Source organism: Delphinapterus leucas, chromosome 11 (genome assembly GCF_059928025.1).
Source record: "Delphinapterus leucas isolate spDelLeu-1000000601 "Yukka" chromosome 11, BTC_Dleu_Yukka2, whole genome shotgun sequence".
Lineage (NCBI taxonomy): Eukaryota > Metazoa > Chordata > Mammalia > Artiodactyla > Monodontidae > Delphinapterus > Delphinapterus leucas.
In genome coordinates this window covers 59491278-59518946 of record NC_143139.1, presented here as the reverse complement: position 1 = coordinate 59518946, position 27669 = coordinate 59491278, and positions in this window count along the sequence as shown.

The window sequence follows — 27669 nt, the reverse complement described above, 5'->3', positions numbered from 1 at the left end:
TTTCTTCTTTCTAAAGATCTTCTTTTAACATTTCTAGAAAGACAGGTCTTCTGGCAACAAAGTTCCTCAATTTGTTTTTCTGAGAAAGTCTTTATTTTTTCTTCACATTTGAAGGATAATTTCACAAGGTACAGAAGTTCAGGTTGGTGTTTTTTTCCTTTGAACCCTTTAAATTTCTCACTCCACTCTTTATTTGCATGGTTTCTTGGGAGAAGTTGGATGTAATTCTTATCTTTGCTCTTCTGTAGGTAAAATATTTTCCCCACCTCCCCCTGACTTTTCTCAGGATTTTTTTTCTTAGATTTTCTTAGTTTGAAAATCATATGCCTATGTATATTTGGAGGGGAGCAAGGGGAGGCATTTATCTTTGATATTCTCTGAGTTTCCCGGATGTGTGGTTTGGTATCATATTAATTTGAGGAACTTCTCAGTCATTATTATTTTAAATATTTATTCTGTATATTTCTCTATCTTCTCCTTCCAGTAGTCCCATTATGTGCATATTAAACCTTTTGTAGTTGACTTGCTGTTCTTGGATATTCTGTTCTGGAGTTTGTTTTCTTGTCAGTCTTTTTTCCTTTTGCTTTGCAGTTTGGGAGTTTTCTATTGAGATATCCTTGAGCTCAGGGATATTTTTCCTCAGCTGTGTCCAGTCTACTAGTGAGCCCATCAAAGTCATTCTTCATTTCTGTTAACAGTGTTTTTGACTCCTAGAATCTCATTCTGGCTCTTTAAAGAATTTCCTTCTCTCTGCTTATTGTCCATCTGTTCTTGAATGTTTTCTCCTTTACCCATGAGAGCCCTTAGCATTGCAATCATAGTTGTTTTAAATTCCTGGTCGGATAATTCCAAACCCCCTATCATATCTGAGTCTGGTTCTGATGCTTGCTCTGCCTCTTTAAACTGTTTTTTTTTTGCCATTTGGTATACTTTGTAATTTTTTCTTTGATAGCTAGGAGTGATGTACTGGCCAAAAGGAACTGCTATAAATAGGCCTTTAGTAATATTGTGGTGAGGTGTGGGGAGAGAGGAAGTGTTCTATAGTCCTATGATTAGGTCTCAGTCTTTCAGTGAGCCCGACTCTGGATTGTGAACCGCTCATATGCCTCCTGTTCCCCCTTCATTCCCCTATACATACTTAGGTGGAACAGGATGGCTAGAATTGGCTGGAGTCGGGTATTTCCGTTCTCTCAGTTAGGCTGTGATAAAATCCTAGCAGGTAAGACTCTGATTAAATAGTTTCTCTGAGGACACACTTTGTTAAGAAGAGCAGAATGTTTTGGTGTTATTTCAAAATGGTTCTTTTCCCCCTCTCCCTACCAGAAGCATGAGGGGATATTTCACCAATACTCAAAGTGAGAACCTGGTAGAACTTTGGGAGGTAAAATTCACAAAAGTGTGTAGCCTACTGATAACTAGTCTTGGAGTTTTTAATTCTCAGAGTTGTTCACATTAAGCCTCTAGCAACTTGTCAATGACAGTTCAGGTTTTTCTACCCCAGCACTGATTAATGCAGAAGTTGCTATTTATAAGTTTCTACTTTGGTAAATTGTGATTGTCTGTATTGCCTTGTTGCTCTCTCCAATTTGAGGGAATTGTGCTCATACACAATAAAGAAAGGAACACATAGCCAAAGAAGCAGTGGGTAAGACATTGCCAAAAAATATTTTTTCCTAGGAAATAAGAGAATATTTCTGAAAAATTATTGACATCAAAATTTAATAAATGCAGATTTTATAAAATGACATACAAGATGAGATGATAAGAAACCAGATTTAGATGGATTAGGAATTCTTTGATAGACATTCAAAATATAAAAAGATGAATGAGATAAGAGAAGAGCTTATGAGAATTAAGACTACAATGAAACAATAAAAAAAGCATTAGAACCAGTATATCTACTCTGAATAGGAATCTAAGGTCTCTGACCTTTTTTATGTTCTTACTTTTCTCTTTATTCTCTTCAGTGAAAAAGGAATTGCTACTGCAAAGTTGAGAACATTCGTGGGACCATCTCTCTAGTGGTGAGTCACTGAAGATTTTGATCTTCTCTTTCATTTTATTCATTTGATTTCATCAGACTTGTAATAGAAAGGAATCATTCCTGAAAAATCTCAGCCTGTCCATCTTTTCCTCTCTTCTTCATTTCTTCTCCCACCTGACATTCACTGCTACACTAAAGTAGGTTAGCTCTATTCTAGGTTTGAAAGAGAAAGACCAACTGTCTATAGTCTTTATGATCATGATGGGTAAGTTAATCATTTCCCCCTAAATTCTAAAAAGATCTTAAATTTTGTTTTGGGTATTGAAGGGTAGGGACAATGAAATGGTGTAGCTCTCAGAACCTGTTTTTGCCTTATTGTATTTGTTTAACTCACATAGAATGAAGAAATGCTATATTTCTCTATCCTCATGTGTATTTTCCCATATATATCCTTATGTATATCATGTAGATATGTAGTAGATAGATAGATAGGTAGATAATGTTGGAAACCATTTAAATAAGACAGCTTGATCCTACCTGGTACAAGAATTAAGAAATCCTCAGCTTCCTAGACTAAGAAATATATAATTTCATTTCTATACAGCAAGAGTGAAAAGATGAAAAGGATGTGCTGGAAATGAGAACCTTGGAAAACTCTCCAAATGTGCAGGGGAATCAGACAAAGACATTTAAAAATGTGGAGAGAGATGACAGCTATAGAAGATAGAGGATAGCATACCGAGAAATTGCCTACATACTAGAAACAGATGAAAGAACAAATAAAATTTAAAAATCAATAGTACAGTTGAAAAATGTTCTAGAGTTGAAGACTTAAATTTATAAGTAAAATAATGCTCACAAGATACCATAGAAAAAGAATAAAGGGATTCAAACCTAGAGATCCAAAAATTTAGAACGTCGGTAGTATTTTTTAAACTTTATAGATATCTTGGCAGGGAAAAAATGGTAACCGCACATGACTTAAAGGAAAATTAGGGTGTCCTTAGACTTCCCTTCACAACAATAAATTCAGAGGACAATAGACCAATACTTCATATAGAAGTCATTAGTGGGCCCGTGGCTCTACCCAGGACATAGACAGGCTTTGTTTGGCTTATACAACATTCTTCAAATGTGAATTTCATTTTAAAATGTAGTTCTGTTTTCTCCTCAATAATAGTAAGATTTGGCACTGCTGGTCCCATATTTCCTCAAGGTAACAATGAGCTGGGGCTGAGTAGTGCCTGCATCACATTCCTACTTCTTCCAACTTTTCTCCCAACACTGAGGGAAATTATCAGTTGCTATTTGCCATAGGGTTTGCCCTGTTGCTTTTAAATAAAGAGATATTTCTATACACTTATGGTTCTATCAACAGTGCAAAAATGAAAGATAAACAGAAAGACTACATACTTTAAGAAAAATAAAAGAGAAAATACTTCTATGTGGAGTCTTGTTTTTAAGAGGCAAATATTCCTTTTTACCCATGATAAAAAATTTTTAAAAAGTACCTAAAACTTGTTTCATGGATTTGCCTAATCTTATCCTTTCTAGGCGTTTGAAGTTTTAAACTCATTTGGTGATTTGAAGTGAAAGTTTGGTGTTTAATTGTTCTACATTTTGAATAGTTTTTCTTTTTTTTCCTCAGAGAAACGGAGAGATTTATCTCAGATAAGCCATAGTTCATAGGTTATAAAACTCAAGGGCTGTTTCTTGAGGAAACAGACAAGCAGGCACACAAACTAGTGGGAGTCTTATGCTCACCAAAAAGTAAACCTAAATAAAATTTTATTTTTTATAGTTGAATTTGCCCCCCAAAACAATTTTAGGATATAAAATATATTTTGTACAAAAATAGCAAAATATATAACAAAGTTGCATACAAATATAAACAAGGAGCAAGATGATTGGTCATAAACGAGTATAGTATTTGTTTTTGTAATTGCTTCTTGAAGCATATTTATGATGCTTGCTGAAGTCTAACTACCTGCCTTCCTCTTTCCACCTTCCTGAGTTCTCTTTTAATTAATTGCCTCTCGTGCTTTTGCTGGGGTTTCTAATTGTATCTAGCTGGGAAGAACAATGAGAAACAAGACTATACGTACCATCTTCTCTGGACTCTTAGTCTCACAGGGTACTCTTTGAAAATCATTTATTTAAAATTTTCCAAGGAGAAAGTAGTAAAGACCCAAGTGCTTTAATAAGTAATAAATTCTGTAATACAATGAGTGCTTGCATTTGCTGGGAAAATATTTTAGGGTAAATTGGATGACACTTCTTGGTAAAAGCCCACTACGCTAAGGCCAACCTCAGGGTATCTGGTGTGTATACAACCAAGCAATAATTATGCCATTTGCTCTCAAGAATAACAAATGTGGGGCCTTTAAAATGGATGTACCTGTGCACATTTTTCTTTAAAATTCATGATTCCAAAATGTTCTTGATCTTTGTTCATACAAAAATAAAATTTGGAACAGAGGTTGGAAGATTGGAACTTATGGAGGATCAAAAACAATTAATGATTTGACTTTGACTCCATTTGTAAGTAATAATAAAAATTATTTTTATTATTATAGAGTCACTTTCTTGATGAAAAAATCTCCAATGGGCTGATATTGCCTAGAGAATTCTATACTCTTTAGTTCTCCATCTATTTATACTACAGCTTTATTCCATAAAGAACCACTATACAAGATGATAGATAGATAGAATTTATGGTCTCGGATCAAAGGCAATATAAAGATATGAAAGTAATAAACCAGAAGTTAAAATTGATAAGGTAATGCAAGGCAAATGGTGGCACAATTTCTACACTTGGAATTCTCATTGTTAGAGCCTCATGAACAAGACTTTCTGCATAATATAACAGAAAATGGATTTGACAATGTTCTCAAAATTAAATACAATAACACATTTTATACAATGCTTCTTATAATGTTACTCAGAATACTATAAAGTGAATGGCATAACAACAAAATACAAGTGAGTTAAAGTATTTCACCTGAGCCCAACCATTTTGATTCAGCTTCATAACCCTCTGATGTCATGGCTTCATCCAAGTACAAAATTTAGATTATTTATAAGACTGCATATGTTGTAAGTTAAGAACTGTAAGTAGTACTTCTTATAACAAGGATTTTCCTAAGGATTAGTTGAGAGAGTTCTAGGTTATATTCTTTATCAAGATCGCATTTTAGTAATATTCTGTATTCAGGGACAAACTTTCATTTTAGCATTTAATAAAGTGAAATGAGTAGAAATTGGGTAGGGTACCCTTTGGAGGCTTAAAAAACCTGCTTGCCTGAATAAAATTTTATCCTCCACTGCTTACAGAATATAAAGAAGGCCCTTCCCAAAATGGTTCCTGATTAGACTTGATTTCCAAATCATTGGAATTAAAACTTCTGCGGGAGGAATATCGGTTTATTTGGTACCATAATAATTCAGTCAGCAAATATGTATTGCATGTCTATTATGTGCTTATTATTCTATGCTCTGAGCATACAGTAATGAGCAATAGTAAGCCCTGGTTTGGACAAAGCCCTTTTGTCATGAAGGACCAAAAGCAAACAAACAGCCAGTACTTAAGCACAGAGAGAAAAAGGGAATAAGAAGCAGTGAGATTAAGAAGAGTGGACAGTTCTTTCATGAGTATTTCGCCAAAGAGAGTGAAGCTAGTAAAATATTGTTTGGCAAATGTGTGAGTTCCATGTGGTGGGAGGTCCATGGAGTATGTGTTCCATGGGACAAAATGAGATCATAAATTGATCTTAGATGACATAAATTAGATGATAGAGAGAAACTGGAGCAAGTTGAGGAGAATAGCATTACATGAACCAGTTTAGATGGTTCTAGCTTTAAACTTTTGTGTGAGGGGATGAACTTCGGGATATGATTTATGAGCTCTCAGCTGCATAGTGTAGGGGAGGACTTGGTGGGGCCAGAAAATTCCAGCTATCCCTTCCAATATAATATTTCAATATAAACCCTCAATCTCTGCACTTGCTGCAATAGAGAAATTAACATTAATGAACCTGACTTAAAGCTTTGCTATTACCATTCCCTGTGCTTCTCCTCAGATGTCCTTGACATATTACTTATATTTCAATGCCCTGCCTCAATTTTGCTTGAGAGAGGCTAATCTGCTCTCACTCTGTTCAACCAATAAACTTTTCTTACATGTATCTCATCATATATTCATATTATAAATTTTGTTTGAATTTATCTCAACCCACAGAATGATGGGATTTTGTCTTACGTTTCCACGAACCCTCTAGTACCGAACAAATAGACTTATATACATATTATCAGTCCTCTTTTTTCCTTATGAATTGTCATTTAAAAAAATTCAGAGCTGAGGGAAAATATAATGTGGTGCTAACGGGTAAAATAAACTTTATTGAGGCCTCCAATTACATAAGACAGAATTCACATTGGTCAGTCTCCTGTTGAAGGTATTCCCTTCTCTAGTTTTCCTTAAATCAATTACTTTATTTTCATGCAAATTGAAAATTATACATATACAGTACTTCTTCAAACCTATAAAACAATTTTCCAAATGTAAATTTCATAGAAGACTTACCATTTAAGAAAGGTACACCTATAAATATTCCCATTCATAATAAACAAGCTGAAAGAGTGCTTTTCTGTTGAAATAATGCATTCTGATGGAATGTTAGCAAGCAGCCAGAAAAAGTAGGCGTTTGGAAAAGGGGTAATAAAAATATGTATAATTCTTGAATTGTGTTCTCCTTTGATATGAAATGACCTAGATTTTTGGAATTCTAGATATAAGAGATGACTTTTGAAAACAAATAATTAAAATATTGCACAATTATTCCAAAGAAGAACTATTGCAGATATTTTTAAACCTTTTAAATTTCAAAGCATAAGACAGAAAAAATAATCAAATTGTTTCCTAACTTAACTACTTATTCCACGTTTCTATTGCCTTATAGTTCTGTTTTGATGCAACATTTTTCTGTGATTTACATACGATATTCTGAAACCATGTAATTCTATAGTGGCTGTTGTGCAATGTGTTTAACTTCTAACTCTTCTCTTGATATAACATCTTTTCTCTTTGCTTTTGTGACACTTTGTTCTCCAATATAGAGTAATTTAATACAGAGGTCCCCGACCTTTTTAGCACCAGGGACCGGTTTTGTGGAAGACAGTTTTTCCGCAGTCGTAGGGCGGGGGGCCGGAGTAGGGGGGTGGGAGATGGCTCAGGCAATAACACAAGCAATGGGGAGCCGTGGGGAGCGGCAGATGAAGCTTTGCTCGCTCGCCCGTGATCACCTGCTGTGTGGCCCAGTTCCTAACAGGCCGCGGACAGATAATGGTCTGCCGCCCGGAGCATTGGGGACCCCTGATTTAATAGACACAAGTTACACTTTGAGCCAAAGTTATTTATTTTTTCTTTAGAATAAAACAGTAGGCATTATTGAATTTGATCTGTCTTTTCTTTGTCAAATTTCTTCGGCTGTGTAATTGCTTTGTACTGTGTGAACTTGAACTGTGTGACATGTGTGAAAATTACTAAGCAGCACTGAAGATTTAACTAATTAACTCCTACCAGTCAATGAGCAATGCAATTTTATTGTTCCCATGTACACAATATCAATGGACCTTTTGAAGGCTGTGTCTTTACCGCACTAACTGATATGTGCTTCCAACAGAAATTTAAATCATCTCTCATGTATTTAAAAGAGAAAATTGTCAGTTTGAATAAAACAATTTTTATTAGAGTTTGTACTCTACTACATTCTCCTGTGTCCAATGTCAAATGACGAGTTATTTGAAAATGTAACCTTTGCTTGACAAGATGAACTTCTAAAAATCCTTCATAATCTGTAATGTGACCATCTGGATTCTAAAAGACATTGTTTTCACCTGGATATATCAGTGTAGGATTTCTGTTTTGTTGGTTATGGTGGCTGTTTGTTGGTTGGTTGGTTGATCTGTTTTAGTTTTGCTTTCTTTGATTTTGCTCAGTTTTTTTTTTTTTTTTAATAGTAATGGTGACACCTTCCCTCTAAAAGGTGGACATTGCCTCTTACCTGATTTCATGTGGCTGAAACAAGTTCCTGTGTCCGTGTAACTAGAGAAGGGAAGATGAGGAAAGAAAAAGGAAGTATAAGAGAATCATTCTGTAATTTTTAAAGACAAGAGTACCTAATATTTTAATAAAGGAAGTGTTGCTGAGATGAATGGAATATGCACTACTTCTGAGGCCATTGATTCATTCACTCATGTATTAACTTAATAAAGCAATAAATATTTATTCAGGATTCAGAGTGTTCTAGATACTCTATAACAGAGACTCCAAGGATGGAAGTCTCCATCCTTGTCCTTTAAAAGTTAGATTGTAAGAGGAAGACAGATATCTAAACCAATATTTACCATTGAATGTCATAATTCCTCTGGTAAACAAATGTAGGTATTTCAGTGGGGACAAAGGATTCCAGTATTGCCTTGCAAGTGGGTAAAGATTACAGAAGACATCTACTTAATAGATGTAGGTATTTGGTGTTTGTTAGCCATGTGTTAGGGTAAGCTGAAAATCCTTAACGAATAGCACTCCCTTCCATTTTAGTGATAACACAGCAAGAAGTTTATTATTTTTTTTATATGCAAGCATCAAGGGTAGGTTTTCAGATAGCAGAACAATAGCTGCACACAATTATTCTGGCCAGGCTGATGGTTACTTGGCATTTTTAACTCATGCCTTCCAAGACCCCCTGGGCAAAATCCTTCCCTCAGCTAAAGGAGAAGACATGGAAAGGTGCTTATAGGTTTTGTGGGCCAGGCCTAGAAGCCATACACATCTCTTCAGCTCACAGAGGTTGGAGAGCCACACCTAACTGTAGTGGACACTGAAAGAACCGGAGAAAGGGAGAAGAGATTTTGATGGACAGCTGATGGGTTTTGCCCTCAAGAAATATTTCCAAAAAAAGGGAAAGATAGCATATTCAAAGGTTCCTGAGTTTGAGCATCCTTGATGTATCTTTAGAAAGAAACAAGTTGTAGTTTGCTAGAAGCCATGCAAAAGTCTTTTGATTTTGTTCTTTGGACAGTGGAGGAGAACTAGTCAATTATTTTGGGTAATGAGCAGATTTGATCATTTTTTATTAGAGCCTATAAAGCTGAAAAAAAACACACTTTAACCTTAGTGTGAATATGTTCTTTAAGCCAACTGAACAGTTCAGATTTATGATTTTTCAGTTATAGTAGGCAATCAGATACCTGCTAGTGTAAATGCCAGCTTAAATATCAGCAGACTCATCTGATTTACATAATCCATTAGCATTAATATTTTAGGGAAATTGGGAGACAGGTTATATTGAGATCTAAAATAATTATTTTTGTCATAAAATCATTCAAGTGAGAAGGTAACACTATTTCTCTACTGAAAGTTATTCCAAAACTTTGGCACTATTCTGCTCCAAGTACATTATACTATGAATCAGTTTCCATTTATTGAATACCTACTATGCTTTATTAGATATACCTACACACAAATAAATATAAAATTGATAATTCTCACCAAGATTAATTTTGAACTTCTAACTTTGGTGTGTTAGATTTTTTTAAAAGACTATTATAGCACAGTATTGAAAACAGACTGCAGCACATATACATACCATAAAAATAATCAAAGTTAATGTTTATCATTTATATATTTATTTGACCAAAAATTTTTTCAGCACCTATTATATGCAAAGAATTGTTCTACGTGCCTGAGCTGCATCAGGGATTTTAAAAAAGTCTTTTCCCTTTGGTACTTACATTTTAGAAGGAAGACAAAAGATAATGAATAAGAAAACTATATAGTATATTAAAAGGTAATATGAACTATATGAAAAACAGTAGAGTATGGTAGGAGAGGTCAAAAAAACAGAGGGAAGTGGATTGCGATTTTATATGGGTTGCTCAAGGGCTACCTCACTGAGAGATGATATTTTAGTAAAGAACAAAGGAATTAATGGAGTTAGATATTTGGGAGAAAGGCTTTCCAGACAAAGGAAATATCAGAGCAAAGGCCCTAAATACCAGAGCAAAGGCCTTGCAGCTAGGGAGGGAGAGTAGCCCACGATATGGTCAGAGAGATAACTGGGAAGAAGGTGAGAAATCATACAGGGTCTAACAGGCTATTAGAAAGATCTTGGCTTAATTCTCAGTAACATGAGGAATGATTACAAGATTTTGAAGAAAGGAATGATATAATATGCCTTTTGTTTTAAAAAGATTATTATTTCTGCTGTGTTGAGGATAGGATAGGATATTATTTAGGCAGCTCTTGCAGTTATCCAAATGAGCAGTGAGATGGGGGATAGCATAAGGATGTTGAGAAGTGGTTGATTCTGAAAATATTTTGAGAGAATAACCAAAAGAACTATGTGATGGGTTACACCTGAGATTTGAGAGAAAGAGGTAAGTCAAGGTGACTCCAAGACTTCTAGCATGTAAAACTATGAGGATGATGTTGCCCTCAACAGGGATGTGGAAAGACTATGGAGAGACAGGTTTGCAGAGAGGGGAGATTATTTTTGGATTGGGTGGGATGTGTATTGGGCATCTGAGGAGAAATACTGAATAGATATCAAAGTCTGGAGTTCAGGAAAAAGAGTTAGGCTAGGCACAGAAATCTAGGATAATGATAACACTTGGAGGTAGTTGATGTCTAAAATCCAAAACTGAATTTAATGAATTTATGTGCAGTGAAGTTATCAAATTTATTTGTCTTTATGTTTCATTCCTATAAGACATAGTCTATAAATTATATCTTCTATTACATATTTACACTAATTCCCTTGAAAAAATAGACCTTTTAGTTTTAAAACCCCTCCACTGAGCAACAGAAGTAAAAGTATATAACTTAGGAAATCTCAAAAGAATACACTGTGAGCTCCCTCTACTGTTACTGGAGACTCAGATATTAAGAAAATTGGCAAATACTCGTGATACCTAAACTAAATAACTGCCAGATATTTAAAGAAAAAGAAAACAATACAAATGGAATATGAACATGGAGTTTAAACAATATGAAATGGTTCAACACTTTCCTCTGTTTAAAACAGATAATACTTTAAGAATGTTAGCAAAACACTGCACTTGAACTAATTGATTCCTCTTTGAAAATTTAAAAATACTACATAGTTTTCATTTTTTAAGTAAAATCACTTACATATTCACCAATTAAGACCATGGAGACATGATCAGATCAAAAGAGAATGCCTCTATTTTCTTTAAGAAGAATTATGTTCATATTGTCTTCTCAATAGAACAGAATATGTTTTGTTTAAAATTTAATTATTTAATGGATATAATTTTGTGAAATTCATAACCAGCAACTAAAATCTAGAATGGCTAGTCAGTAGTTTCCAGTTGGCAGAGTGACCATGGATTTAAAATTGATTAGAATCATCAAGAAAAATATATATTAAAATTTCCTTTGTAGGTGGCAAAGCACAAAGTATTTTGAGAAAGTTTATATCACATGGTTAAATGTGGTAAAGCTCAGGAATTACAATTTAAACAAAAACGTAGATAAGAATGCAAAAGTAATGGCTTAAAAGGCCCCCACCTGTCTCTCTAGGTACCATTTTACAACTTTACTCATTTTAGAACCTTAATAAAATAGTTGTAGTTCTCCAGTTGCATCATATACCTCACTTTGTCTTATATGAGTATTTATTTGACTTTTCTCAATAGTTAGCTGATGACCTCATTAGTTAGGTAAGGTGTCTCTCCTCTGTACGTACAAAACCTACAGGCTCTGAAATCAAATATGACTGGCATTTTATCCTGGCTCTGCTACCTCATGCTTGTGAAACTTTGGGCAAAATATTTAACCTTTCTCAGCCTTAATTTTTCCTCTGGACATTGGAAATAACATAGGTAATACATACGGTTGTCAAAAAAATCAGTGAAATAATATATGTAAAGCACCTAGTATAGTTTGGAACACAAAAGATACACTCTGTGTACTGTAGCTATTAATATTCTATAATTAATATCTTTCACAAAACATCACAATGTATGGTAACTGTTGATATTTGTATGTCTCTATTATAAGAGTTCAGTTTCTTCAAGAGTAAAGAGCTTCATGTTTTCTATATTATCTTTAGAACCAAGCTGAATATATGGTATAATAGAAACAAGCAATAAAACATTTTGAATTAGTGAATGCAGATGGATTAATGACATTCTCAAGTCCTTATTTAAAATTAGAAAATTAACTTAAAGGAAAAAATATGTTAGAGAGTAATATACCATTAACGTATAAGTCTGTGAATTAATATTTTTATGGAGTTAATCAATTAGACATAATAATAGTAAAAAAATTGAAAAGTAGGTCATTTGCATTGGATAATATTATACACTCTTTGTTGCTTCTTTCCTCAATGCCCTCAAGTTATTAAATGTAGCAGCAGACAGGAGGGACAGGTAGTCATATAAAATGATAGTTGTAACTAAGGCAACCATGTCATTTCTTTCTGTTTTTCTTTCTTTCCATTTTCCTTTAATCAATAAAAGCTCTCAAATGAAATGGAACATTGTGTTTATGCTAATTTTCCTTTTTGCTTGATTTTTCTCAGGTCTGTTCCTGCTGTGTACACTGTAATTATTCTCATTTTTAAACAAAAAATACTCTTTTCAAAGAAATATTTAGGGCATCGCTTTATTAGAGTTTCTTAAAATTTGACACATTAAAGTAAATGGAAGTCACTCTTAACAGTGAAATTCCTAATATTTCAACAACACCGAAGTCTATTTTATGAAATTTTGATACTTTGAAGTTAGTTTGCCAGAATATGAAAGCAATTATTAGTAGACAATTTTATATAGAGATATGAATTCCTCATAAAAATCCAGTTTAAAAGAGCAAACACACAATGTAAAAACTGACATTTTCTATATAATTTATGGAAAATAATGTACTACTGGATGTTAATGACTTATTCTTGTTTAACAGGTAAAGGAAATAACATTTCAAACCATTAAATTTCCCTGAGTTACTTAATTAAAATTCTACTGTAAAGCATTATAGAACTTAAAGAACCTTTCATTCAATAAAAAATTTTAAAGATAAATTTTAAAAAGGGCTCACATGAAAAAAATTCTGCTGCTAACTCTATTATCATGTGAAGTAGTTTCACCTCTCTTGGACTTAAAAAAAAGTGACATTTGAGTTCAAAAGCCTTGAAATATGATTGGTTATATCTAGCTGTATATAGTGTGACAAGATGGGTAAGTAAAGGCATTCTTGGCAGCGTCAAGTACATAGAAAATTCCAGAGGTGTGAAAAACCATAATGCATTAGAAAAACTTCAGGTGGGATTATAGAATATGGGGAGAGGTAGAAGAACTTTGTGTTTTTTCCTGTCTTACATGTATATCTGTTAAGTGCAAACCATGGCCCAAGAAATAGGCAATTTTGGTCTACTTGAGATATTCAGAAATAACATATATTGCAAAGTAGAAATCACAAACTTTTAGCGAGATTGACAATGAATAAAAGAAAGAGGACATAAATAACTAAAATCAGAAATAACGGTAAAGACATTATTAACTTTATAGAAATAAAAATGGTTATAAAATAAAAATGGTATAAGCAATGGCCCAGTAACAAATTAGATAATCTAGATGAATTGGAAAAATTCCTAGAAATACACAAATTGCCTAAACTGACTCAAGAAGAAACAGAAAATCTCAACAGATCTATAATAAAGAGAAGAGATTAAATCAGCAATCAAAAACCTCACAACAAAGAAAGTTTAGAACAGACAGATTCACTGGTGAATTCTACCAAACATTTAAATAAGAATTAATACCTATCCTTCTCAAACTAGTTTAAAATATAGAAGAGGAAAAAACACTTCCTAATTCATTCTATGCAACCAGCATTACCCTGATACAAAAGTCAGATAAAAAAATATCACAAAAAAAGGACATTACAAATATCCCTTAGGAATACAGATGCAAAAATCCTTAACAAAATACTAGCAAACTGAATCTAACAGCATGTTAAAAGGATTATACACCATGACCAAGAGGGATTTATCCCAGGAATCCAAGAATGGTTCAAAAAAGAAAATAAATCAATGTAATACACCACATTAATAGAATGAAGAAAAAAATCAATAATCATTTCAATCTATGCATAAAAGGCCTTTGACATAATAATATTGTGTAATATATTAATAGTTGAAAGTTGCTAAGAGAGTAGATATTAAATGTTCTCACCACAAAAAATGATGTTGTGGAAGTGTTAACTAATATTATTTTGTAATATACAAATATAACAAATCAACATGTTGTACACTTTAAATTTACACAATGCTATATGTCAGTTATATCTCAATAATGTGGGGAAAAAGGCCTTTGAAAAAATTTAAAACCTTTTCATGATAAAGAAATATACTCAGAAAAATAGGAATAGAAAGAAACCTACTCAACATGATAACTGGCATTTATGAAAAACCCACAGGTAAAATCATACTCAGTGATGAAGATTGAAAGATTTCCCCAAAAATCAGAACCAAAAAAAACACAAAAAATCACAAAAGTCATAAAGATCAGGAATTAAAAAAAAAAATCACAAAATCACACAAAAAATTAGAAACAAAAATTACAAAAGCCACAAGGATCAAGAGCAAGACAAACCGGGGCTTCCCTGGTGGCACAGTGGTTAAGAATCTGCCTGGCAATGCAGGAGACACGGGTTCGAGCCCTGGTCTGGGAAGATCCCACATGCCGTGGAGCAACTAGGCCCCTGTACCACAGCTACTGAGCCTGAGCTCTAGAGCTCGGAAGCCACAACTGCTGAGCCCGTGTGCCACAACTACTGAAGCCCGCGCGCCTAGAGCCTGTGCTCCACAACAAGAGAAGCCACCACAATGAGAAGGCTGCGCACCTCAGCGAAGAGTAGCTCCCTCTCGCCGCAACTAGAGAAAGCCCGTGCACAGCAACAAAGACCCAATGCAGCCAAAAATAAATAAATAAATTAAAAAAGAAAAAAAAAGAACAAGACAAATCGCTACTGCTATTCAAATTGTACCAGACATTCTAGCCAGAGTACATAGATAAGAAATAGAAAGTATCCAAACTAGAAAGGAAGAAGTAAAACTCTATTCAAAGAGGATGTGATCCTATATATGGAAAATGCCAGAGTCCAGAAAAAAGATACTAGGGCTAATGAATGGATTCAGCAAATTTGCAGTATACATTACCAAAGAAATTGACTTTTTATGTTTAATAATTATTTTTCAAAACATGCAACATATTTTTGTTATTTGGGTCTCTATTAGTAACAACTGGAATGATAACTCAACCTAGTTTTTTTTTTTTTTAACATTTAGAACCTCATGGTTATAAAACATTCTTTAAAATTTTTTAAATTAATATATTTTGTTGCAGAAAATTATGATACAATTCTGAGGGGAATTTGGTATAGAAAAAGATAAATGTAAGGTCTATGGCTGTTAGAGAAGGACCTATTTATAGGATTTGAAATAAGTGATTTTGTGTATCAAACTGCTATTTGATTAGATCCTCGTGGAATTATTTAGACATATGGTGTAACAATTTTCCTTAAAAATATAAATACTTATGTTTTATATCATTTTCAGCTATTTAAACTTAAAGCTTTTAGATGTAAATTTTAAAATGTAAAAATGGCTACATAGTTTTTCTAAATAATTTTAGGTCGAATAAGAGAAAAATAATTTCAGTTATTTATGATCTTTTCTAAGCTCCAGGAATGAAGGGATGAATAATCAAATGACTGCCCTATGGGTGTCTTCAGGGATTTTTAAGGCTCCTCAGAAGGTCTGACATAGTTTAATAATCCTGGCTGAAAATAACTGTAGGGAATCTGCTCCTGCCTCAACTACAAGAAAAATACATTTTATATATGGAAATAGCAGAGCTTAAGAAAGTCATATAGGGGCATTAAACCACAAAGGTCAAATCTTGGTTACCACAAGGCACCTTTATCTTTATATAACAGATTGACAATTAACATAGTGGATAATTTGGGGAATAGATATATCTACATATTTATGAGATTTCAGTGACAGGGTAGATTTTTCAAATCAGTGGAGAAGCAGAGTTCTTTTCAATAACTGTAACTGAATATTCATACTAAAAATATATGAAAAGCCCCAAACAAAAATAACTATGAAATATTAAGATAAAATATAAGCTTTTGAAAAAAATCTTATGAGAAAGGAATCATTAATCAAAACAAAAATATATTAAATATTTTACACATTAAAAATCGATTGATGGTTTTTAATAAACTTAAAAAAATCTGTTTAATAAGATACTCCTTAAACAAAGTTTAAAAGATAAGAAATAGGAGAAATACAAGAAAAAGTAAACCATAAAATAAATTTATATCACTTATACTGATAATTTAGACGTTAATTGAGCAGATTACTTTGATTTGGATCAAAATAATATGGCAACACCATATCAGATAAATTTGAGAAGACAAAGAGGAGGTCATGACTCTGTTTCATTCCAATATCTTTCAATTACGGTACGTGTTACAAACAAGAAAGGAACAGAAGAGGACAGACTAACACAGTAGGTCCTCTTTTAAGTTCTCTTCCGCTCTTGAAGAGAGAGCAACATTCTGTCAAAGAGTTTATGGCGAGGAGTTCCAGACTGTGGAGGGCAACCAAGGAAGCAACGGTTCCCAATGGAACTTGGCAGCAGAAAGGCACAGATATTCTGTGGAGACCTTGCCGAGTAGAGAACTCGGATGAAACATACAATTTCTCCTCCCACACATTCTCAGTATATGCCAGAGAAAACCAAAGCTTGAAGGGTATGAGTCTGAGGTCACTAATATTTAGAAGATTTTAAATAACTAGTAGGAATATAGTAGATTTTTAATAAGTATGTGGATGGATGAATGAAACAATGGCTACTGAGGTTGAAAAAATTCGAAGATGCTTCCTAACTAGAGATATGCTTTTCAGTATTTATCATAGCCTTTCCACAAGTAATATTTGTGTGCCATATAAGTACATTTTAAATAGCTTCTTACAGATTTCTGCTTTTTATCTGTTACAGTGGGGTGTGTTAGTTGAATAAATAATAACAAAGCATAATTCCTTGTTTGCATTAAAGTAGCTCTTGCTCAAACAGATAAAATCATATTTCATTTATCTATTCTTGCCATTAAATTTTTCAAATTTCTTTACAATATTCTCACATAGTTGGTTTACTCACATAGTTAATGCCTACATTAAACGTTGGAGTTAATGTGCACTATATTCAATTTTCTATTTCATGATCTTTCTCGGTGTTTTCCAAGAATTAGTTACCATTTTTATCCGACAAAATAGCTAAGTGATTTTTGATATATTTAAGTACAGCTAGTTCTTGCATTTTCTTCAACACTTAAGTTTCTTTTTACTTTTAAACGGTTCTGATAATTACAACATTAATGATAATGCTTTTCCATTTTATAGCTTTTTACATTCTCTAGAGCCCATTCATTATTGAGGTTTATTTTTTTTTGCCGTACGCGGGCCTCTCACTGTTGTGGCCTCTCCCGTTGCGGAGCACAGGCTCCGGACGCGCAGGCTCAGCCGCCATGGCTCACGGGCCCAGCCGCTCCGCGCCATGTGGGATCTTCCCGGACCGGGGCACGAACCTGTGTCCCCTGCATTGGCAGGGCAGGCGGACTCTCAACCACTGCGCCACCAGGGAAGCCCATTATTGAGCTTCTGAAAGTTTTGAAAGGTGGTGTGTTTTGGTTGCTGTGATAGGAAATATATGTTATATATTAACAACAGTGATATTTACCAAATTGTTGGTCAATGCTTTAGGTTTCTTTTTTGTTTTTCATTGGGTGGATGTTTTCTTTAATCAATCATTGGCAATTACACATTCTTTAAATATGTTCCTATGGAAATAAAACTAAATGTCATCCTACTGTGTTATTGAAGGTCATTTGAACATAAAGCACCTTTATTATTTTTGAATAGATATAATATCATTGTTTTCTATCAGGAGGTCAAAAATAATACTGAGTTTAAAAGATTTTAAATTTATTTTATAGCAGTTACTTTATTGTGCAGAATAAAAAGATTTTGCATTGTACTTTAAAATTAATATATTTGAATTAGTTAATTTTTATTTACACAGATAAATGGTTTCAAATAATATTTTTAATAATCTTATTGTGGCGTAATTTACACAGCATAAAATTCATTCATTTTAAGTGTACAATTCAATGATATTGGTAGATTTCAAAAGTTGTACAGCCATCACCACAAACTTACTTTAAAACATTTCCATTATAAAGACGCAGACCTACTAGAGAATGGACTTGAGGATATAGGGAGGGGGAAAGGTAAGTTGGGACAAAGTGAGAGAGTGGCATGGACATATATACACTACCAAATGTAAAATAGATAGCTAGCGGGAAGCAGCCGCATAGCACAGGGAGATCAGCTCAGTGCTTTGTTACCACCTACAGGGGTGGGATAGGGAGGGTGGGAGGGAGACGCAAGAGGGAAGAGATATGGGGATATATGTATATGTATAACTGATTCACTTTGTTATAAAGCAGAAACTAACACACCATTGTAAAGCAATTTTACTCCAATAAAGATTTTTTATTTCCAATAAAAAATTTTTTCCAATTAAAAAAAAACATTTCCATTACTCCCAAGTGATCCCTTGTGTCCGTTTTCAGAGTCACTCACTGTTCCCAGTTAGCCCAAGCAGTCACAAAGTTACTTTCTGAATCTATATATATTTGCTTTTTCTGGACATTTAATCTAAATGATTCATACAATATAATGTGTGTTCTTTTACATCTGGCTTCTGTCACTTAGCATAATCAGAGGTTCACCCACTTTGCAGCATATACCAATACTCCATTCTTTTTTATTGGCAGATAATATTCCATTGTTTAGATATCCCATATTTTTTCTTATCTAATTCACCAGTTAATGGACATTTGAGTTGTTTCCAATATTTTGTCTGTGATGAATTATGCTGCTGTGAGCATTCACGTACAGGTATTCATGTACAAGTCTGTGTGTGAATATACATTTGCATTCCTCTTGGGTGTATACCTAGGCGTGGAATTACTGGGTTATATGGTACATTTATGTTTAATAACTTTTTAAGAAGCTACCAAACTATTTTCCACAGTAGTTGCACTGTATTACATTCCCACCAGCAATGTATGAGGGGGTCCGATTTCTCCACTACGAACACTTGTTATTGCCTGTCTTTTTTATTTTTGCCACCCATCTGAGCTAAAAGTGATGTCTCATTGTGATTTTAGATGCATTATATATACTATCTTTTTATTATAATAGAATTGTGAAGCCAAAGAGGATTAATTGTTTAAGGTACTATAGAAAATTCAACCACCTAGTACAAACATATTTTACATCTGTAGGATGCAAACTTGATTTTCTCTAAACTAACACTTAACAAATGTAGATTCTTATACAGGCACAGTCTCAGTGTTATAAGCAAACAGTCCTGATTTTTAAAAAATCTAATATTAGAGAAAGGCTCTGGTTTAAGCAGCATAGCATAGCATTAAGAGCCTAGATGCTAGAGACAGATGGCCTGAGTTCAAGTCCTGGCTTTACAGCTTATCTGTGTGACCTCTGGAAAGCTACTCTCTCTTTCTGTGCTTCTATTCCCTCCTCTGTAAAATGAGATTAGTAATAATAACTGTCCTAGAAGTTTGTGTGTGGAGATTAGATGAGTTGATATGGGTGTATCATCCTGGTTCAGTGAAGAAAATAGTAACTGTTCTAGGTACTAAAAATAAAGAGAGAAGCAGTACAAGGAATGGATTGGAAATATATTGGAAGAGGTGGAGGAACAACAGGAACATCACCCAGAGATAGTAACCTCAGGAAGTTGCTACTGCCCTAAGGAGATCCACAATTGTCCATGATGCCACCCGTGTGCCTTTGCTGCAACTGTTACTGCTAGAACTGCCACTGTTGCCACTGAGACGTAACACTGGTGCCCTGGGAACCCAAGATCTTTACTCCTATTGCTGCAGTGGCTGAAACCACAGTGGATATTGCTGGAGTGTGGGCTTGCCTACCAATGCTGGAGCCAGAAGTATCATCATTCTCCCATCTTTCCCTTTCTAATCTCAGACAAGAGCCTCTCATTAGTAACTGAGCTGGCAGAGTCTGGGAAATGTTGTTCTCTAAGCTTGTAGTACAGAAGACAACAAAAAAGAATGAGAATAGAGCCAGGAACTAACAAACAATATCTGAAACAACAGATGAAGCCCAAAGAACAAGTCCTGGCACATAAGAACTGTTGCTAGTATTAGACTTATTTTTCACTTTTTTAATAAATAGTCTTAGATGAAGACTCAATAATGACTGAATTTAGAATAAGTATTGATTTAACTTAAATTTTGTGGTAACATGTGTACCCTCTTCCCTATTCTTTTTAATAGACTGTAATCTTTAACCCAACCTCTGTTCAAAGCACTGCTGTCAATGGATATCTTATATTTTCAAAAATTCTAATCTGCTGCTACCAAAATGTTTTATCCCAGTTCCAATTTGAATTTCAACTGATGTTGAATTTTAGAAACATGGGGCTTATGATACTTTATTGCCATAATCCAAGTCTTTTTACCTTTAGGTTTTAGAGCCCAATTTTTCAGAGTTACATTATTTTTTTGCTTGGTAACGACTTCCAATGTAAGTCGAGGTTGAGATATCAAATATAAGAACTGTCTAGCTAGTCTTTTCCAGATCCTAGATTAAGGAAGTGCTTTTGTGATAATTGGTCACATCTGGCAGTGGCGCTTACATCACTTTACATGTGTAGAATAATAAGTAGATTGAAATACCAGCAAAAGAATTTTGCCTTCTGGTCACATTTCAAGTGAGTACATTTCTAAATAAGTAACACACATTTTAGAACTGTGTTTGTAATGTCTAATTTCCCATAAAATATAATTTTAACATCTCCATCTGCTTTTGCAATCAAGAATTAGAGAAATATATACAAATGAGCAAGATAGAAATACCATCTAAATATATTCTGTAACAGTATTAGGATCACCTTGAACTGTATTATGTCAGAAAAGTTTATTTATTGTATTTAAATTGCTCTACTTTTGACATTCAGAAAACAACCTGAAATTAACAGTACTAACATTTTTAGTAATACTATTTTCTTCTTTCTTGTATCTCTCCATATAGAAGTGGATATCTAAAGTAATTCATAAATTCTTATGCTATGACCCTGAAGATGAATACATATGCCAGAAATGCTAATAAAATTGAGAAAAGTTGTCAATTAAATATCACACATTTTATTTTGTACTTTTATTGAATGATTTAAAATACCTTCATTGTATCCTTTTGGAATTTTGAACTTGAAAATGTAAGAAAGTACCGTTATACTCTAGACACTTAAGATATGGAATACATTATGAAAAACAATGTCATTTTCTTTTTAAATCTTGTTAGTATTTTTTTTTAATAAGCAGATACTCATTTTTAATTATTCATTTATTTATTTATTTATTTCTGGCTGTGTTGAGTCTTCGTTTCTGTGCAAGGGCTTTCTCTAGTTGTGGCAAGCGGGGGCCACTCTTCATCGCGGTGCGCGGGCTTCTCACCATCGCGGCCTCTCTTGTTGCGGAGCACAGGCTCCAGACGCGCAGGCTCAGTAGTTGTGGCTCATGGGTCTAGTTGCTCTGCGGCATGTGGGATCTTCCCAGGCCAGGGCTCGAACCCGTGTCCCCTGCATCGGCAGGCAGATTCTCAACCACTGTGCCACCAGGGAAGCCCAACAATGTCATTTTGACTCAAGGAAAAGTAAGGAAAAGGAAGAGTGTGCCAGCATTTTTAAACACTTTATTTATTCATTCAGCAACTATTTATGAAGTACTTATGGTGTGCCAGGCACTGTAAAAGATAGTAGAAACACATTACAAAAGAAGAAGAGACATTTGCCCACTGTGATGGTTAATTTTATATGTCGACTTGACTGGACTAAGAGATGCCCCCAAAGCTGGTAAAATGTTATTTCTATAGATGTCTGTGAGGGTGTCTCTGGAAGAGATTAACATCTGAATCGGTAGACTGAGGGAAGAAGGTCACCCTTACCAGTGCAGTGGGCATTATTCAATCCACTAAGGGCCTGGATAGAACAAAACGGTGAAGGGCAAATTTGCTTTCTTTTGCTTAAACTTGGACATCCATTTTCTCCTGCTTTGGACATCAGTGCTCCTGGTTCTCAGGCTTTGGATTCAGAATGGGACTTACACAGTCAGCTCTTATTATTCTCAGTCAGGCCTTTGAACCCATACTGAATTACACCACAAGCTTTCTTGGTTCTCCAGCTTGGAGACAGCTGATCATGGAATTTCTCAGCCTCCATAATGCCATGAGCAAATTCCTGTAATAAATCTGCTCTTATATACATATATCTACATATATCCTACTGGTTCAATTTCTCTGTAGAACCCTGACTAATATCAATTTTGGTATTCGGGCAGCTCTAGATAAACAGAATTTTATGGATGAGTTTTCTGAATTGGTGCTGGGGTTTCTGGAATTGCCTCTCCAACATGATTAGATTTGAAGATGTCATGATTCTATGCACTGATAGTCCTAGCTGAAATGTGTAGAGAGATATGCAAAAATATCTGCATTGAAGACCCTTAATCAATACCTTACAAGAAACAAGGAACTAAGTGACTCTGTATGTGATACTTTTGAATATTTTTGGAAAACTAAGGAACATAACGTTGTTGGTTGGTTGCTGCTAATATCACTGAACAAAGTGGTGAAAGAAAACAATGAGCTCAGGGATTCAGATTCTTAGGTCAAGGACTACATAAATGACCTAAGAGCATTTGTACGTGCCCTGGAGGAAAGCCTTATCTCTTGTAGCCAGAGGACTGAAATTGCTGAAAATCAAACATAGGACCTCATACTGCTATTGGCTGAATTAAGTTGAACTTTTGGCATCACAGCGTGTCTACTGTGATTTAAAGTGAGGGTATTGATTGGGAAAGAATGGGGTCTTGTAAGTTGGGATGGGGGATATGTGGGAAAACCCGGATGAAGTGGGGGACTTTGAGCCCCTTAATTCTGAGTCTTCTGTGCCAGTTCAAAAGGTCTTCCCACATCAGGGGAAGTGGTCTAGTAATCATGGATTTTTAGTTCTGTTTTAAATTTCTGGAGTAAGAAACCACTATCTACATAACTCTTTCACATAATAATTAACTAGAATGCTGAGCATTTAGTGTTTAGTCAGTAGATAGTTGTTTATCCTTTGATTAAAGATAGAAAAAGAAAAGGCTCAGTATTGGAACTGATTAACATCTAACAATACTGAATAGGTGAATGAGTGACTAACACATAACAATACAGAATTATGTACTTCATTCTGCTGGAAAATCTGAATAAATTTGCATTTAATTAAGAAATGACAAATAATTAGGACATTTGACTATCATAATATTTAACTACCTTTTATGAGCATAGAGGAAATTATGGCTGAATAAATATTTAGGTTCTCATATTGGTAAATCAAGTGGACAGAAGAAGAAAAAAAGCCTGTTATATAATTTGTGCTTTTGAGGCAGGGTAGAAAAGATAAAGAAATGCATTGAGGAGTTCTATTTATAGCTGAAATTTCGGAATAGAAAACACTTCTATTAATCTTCCATTCATGACAAATTAAATACATTTTTATTTCAACAGCTTCTTTTGTAACATTTCTTTTTTCCTTGCCTTTAGCAAAAATGTCTGTCAAGTACAATCTTTCTAATAGTGAGATACCAAACAATAAACAAGCTGGTTAACAAGCTTCCTTATAAGCTTACAGAATCCACATGACAATCTACCAGTGGTAAGGAGTACACTCCTTCATCAAAATAAGCTGAAGAAAAAAAAAATGCAGAGGTCATAATATTTAAGAAAAGTGTTGAAAGCTCTCCTCCTGTTGGTAAGCTGTTAGGTCAAATTCTCCTAGACAGCAGCCATTGTTCTTTCATCTCACTAGTGCAGGGTAAATTGGGGGTGACTGTCTTCACTGGCCATGCGTTTATACCTGATTTTTTTCTCTAGTAAATAGAGGATGGGAAAGAAAAACTTGTGAGGGAATGAAGCTTATCTTTAGAGCCCAGGCTCTGTCCTTTCTTACTTTTTCAGAGACCCAGAGCCTTTCTGCCTTGTCTCATTTCCCTTTTCTCTCAGCCACAAATCAGATGTCTAGAAGCTCTACTTGTGGATGCAGTTTATTCCAGGGATAGCTTCATACGAAGTTTACGTCTAAAGAAAGCGATCAGTCAAATCATTTGTTACACTTCACCAGGATCTCTTTAAGGGTAGGAAGCATTACAGGATTATTTTATCACTGGAGTCTCACAAAATGTCTGTAAAAATTTCAGACTAAATATAAGCACTCTTTGAGTTTCCTTAAATTCTCTCATTCTCATTAACTTTACTGTAAGCTGCTGTAAACATTGAGCTCTTATAAGCAGGAGAGACACAGCAGCCTGTGTACCTTTCTCATCCATAGTGATCCTTTGGGGTAGGAAACATGGTTGATTCACTCTGTTTAATTGTGGTGAATTTAAATACACTGTGGGGATTTCCATTATGTTTTTCCCAATAATGTATATAAAGTCAGTGTTTTGTTTTCTTGAAATGAAAAAACAGTCACTCACATTTTGTGACTAATGTGATTAAGTTTATTTTGATCATCATTGCTGTCTATTTTCATCATTCTGAAAAAAAAAAGCTTAGTCTCTCTTAAAAGAGCATTCACAGCAGGATCTTGTTGCAGAAACTTCTAATGAGAAATTTAAGTGATTTGCAGAGTTACACCTTTAGAACTATATTTATATCTAGCATGAAGTGTCCCTTCTCAGTTATGAACCATGGAAACTTGTTTATAGAGCTGGGGACAAAGTGAACAAAAAAAAGGAAGAAAGGCTATTTTTCTGAAACACAAACAAAATCAACACAGATAACAAAAGTGCAAGCTCCATGAAATCAGCAAAACTGCTTGATTGTTTACAGGCGCTCCTACACTCAGCTCCTATCTTATGTCTGGCACATAGTGAGCCCTTGATAGGTGCTTGTGAATGAATGAATGAGTCTAGTCATCTGCAGTAATAAAATATTCAGAGTGTTAGTGAACAGAAAACTCTCTATTCCATTTTCAATCAAGAAAACTAATGTATAATATTAGTAACAGAGGACTTAACTATAATTAATACAAAGGACAACTCTGACATAATTGTGTGGTGACTTGCCTGGCACTTGTCGTGACATAAAATATCAAGTTGAGAGTAAGAATCTGTAAATGTTTAATCAGCTCTGGCCAAGAAAGGGAGTGCTCTCATTCTTTCAAAAGAAATATCTCTAGATAGGGAAAGACAAACCATCTGAATGTAATAGCTTGAAGAATTTATCTCTTGGGAACATTCCATACTCCAAAGTGCAAGACATTTTTTGAGCTGAAGACCTAAAACGGGTTCTCTTCTCCTTGCAGATCTCATGGCTATCATAAGAATCAGTCAGTGGAAGAGTAAGAAACTGTGAGCCAAAATCCTGGCTCTGTTTTTGTTTACTCAAAAAAATGTAGGGGGGCTTCCCTGGTGGCGCAGTGGTTGAGAGTCCGCCTGCTGATGCAGGGGACGCGGGTTCGTGCCCTGGTCCGGGAAGATCCCACATGCCGCGGAGCGGCTGGGCCCGTGAGCCATGGCCGCTGAGCCTGCGCATCCGGAGCCTGTGCTCCTCAACTGGAGAGGCCACAGCAGTGAGAGGCCCGCGTACCGCAAAAAAAAAAAAAAAAAAAAAAAAGAATGTAGGCCAAGCCCTTATTCACTCTGGTTCCTTGTCCACAGAGTTGATTGAGTAACCAGATCCTTCAGCTCTCAGCTACTTGGTGAGGTGTCCCCTGATACCCAATTAACCGTTAACTTCCCCAGTCAGTCTTCATTAGAGCTAATCCTTCATGGCATGCATCACCCTAAAATGATCTCGTTTACTTACTTGTCTTCCTTTCCCTTTCCCCCAGCTAACTAATGGAATTATAGTAAGTGAACCTGTGAATTTAACTTTCTGAATCTAAAGATCCAACAAACAGGCCCTGAGCAGCTATGACTTTATCAAGCTCAGTCAAATAAGTTAGCCTCTATCTTTGACTTCTGGCATCTTATAAAGGAAAACTTTTCTAGCCTATTAATTACCTGTAAGATAATCAAGTTTGATAGAAATTATTTGGCCGAACTATTTTTGTTTTGGTAAATAGGGCTTCTTGCTCTGGTTAGTGGTGATGGTTGTTGTTGGTAGTGGTAGTTAGTGGTGGTTAGTGGTGTGACTTGCAGGGAGAAGAAAGGAGAGAAAACAAATGGGAGTTGTGATGTGGAATGAACATGACACTTTCCATTCTCACTTACGGATAAAAATCTCTGTATCTCAGAGAGAAATGCCCTTTCCTGGGAAATCATTTGAGTTAAACATACTAATGGACACTTGCTGTGTGTTCAGTATGAATAATCTGCAGCTCTTTCCTTAAATAGCTAGCAATAGCGAGAGAAAATTAGTGGGAGACCGCAGTCCTGAGCTGGATGGGAAGGAAGTTTTGAATTAAGAGAGTATAGATTTCTGTAATTATGACACTGGACTGGCATCTGTTATTGAAGTGAGACATTTCTTGGTACTAAAAGCACCTAAAGGACATTATATGATCTAAGAATGAAAAATAAATAACTTTTTTTGTGGCCTGCCTGAGATTTCATCAAAAGAAGAGGATAATAAACAGTCCATACTGTAGGTCAAAGGATGAAGGTGTTGGGCTTCCCTGGTGGCACAGTGGTTAAGAATCTGCCTGCCAGTGCAGGGGACACTGGTTCAATCCCCGGTCCACGAAGATCCCACATGCCACGGAGCAGCTAAGCCCGTGCGCCACAACTACTGAAGCCCACGTGCCTGGAGCCCGTGCTCCGCAGCAAGAGAAGCCACGGCAATGCCCGTGCACTGCAGCGAAGAGTAGCCCCCGCTCTCAGCAGCTAGAGAAAGCCCGCACGCAGCAACGAAGACCCAACACAGCCAAAAATAAAAAACAAACAAACATAAAACACCTATTTAAAAAAAAAAGAATAAAGGTGTTGTGTTGTTTTGTTGTTGATTTTTACTTGCACCCAAATAAGTTGAGCTCATTCAAAGTACAGGTTATAGTGAGATAATGCACGTGGAAGAAGCAAGGGCAAGGGACCATTTGATCCCAGAGAGATATAGAAGCTAGGATGGTAGAAGGAAGTCCTTTTATTCCACAAGATTAAGATCAGTAATTTAAACTTTGGTTAAGGTAAGGAATACTTTAGAAGGAATATATACTTCCTCTAAAGATTCTAATCTTTCTTAATGTGAATGCATATTCATTTCCCATATCTTTTCATGGAGTGCTAAAGCCTTTTCTCTAAGTGTAGGTCTACCCATTGGAGTTTGTGGTAATATTTTTTGCATAAACAAAATACGTAATGTATCATTTGTAATTTCTAGTTTTAATTTTTTTTTAATAGAGTGAGAACTTGAATGCCCTTGTGAGGCATACTGAGTGAAGTTTTTTTCCTTTTTTAAAAATAATTTTCTCCCATCTTTGTAGTTTCACACTCTTATTTAATG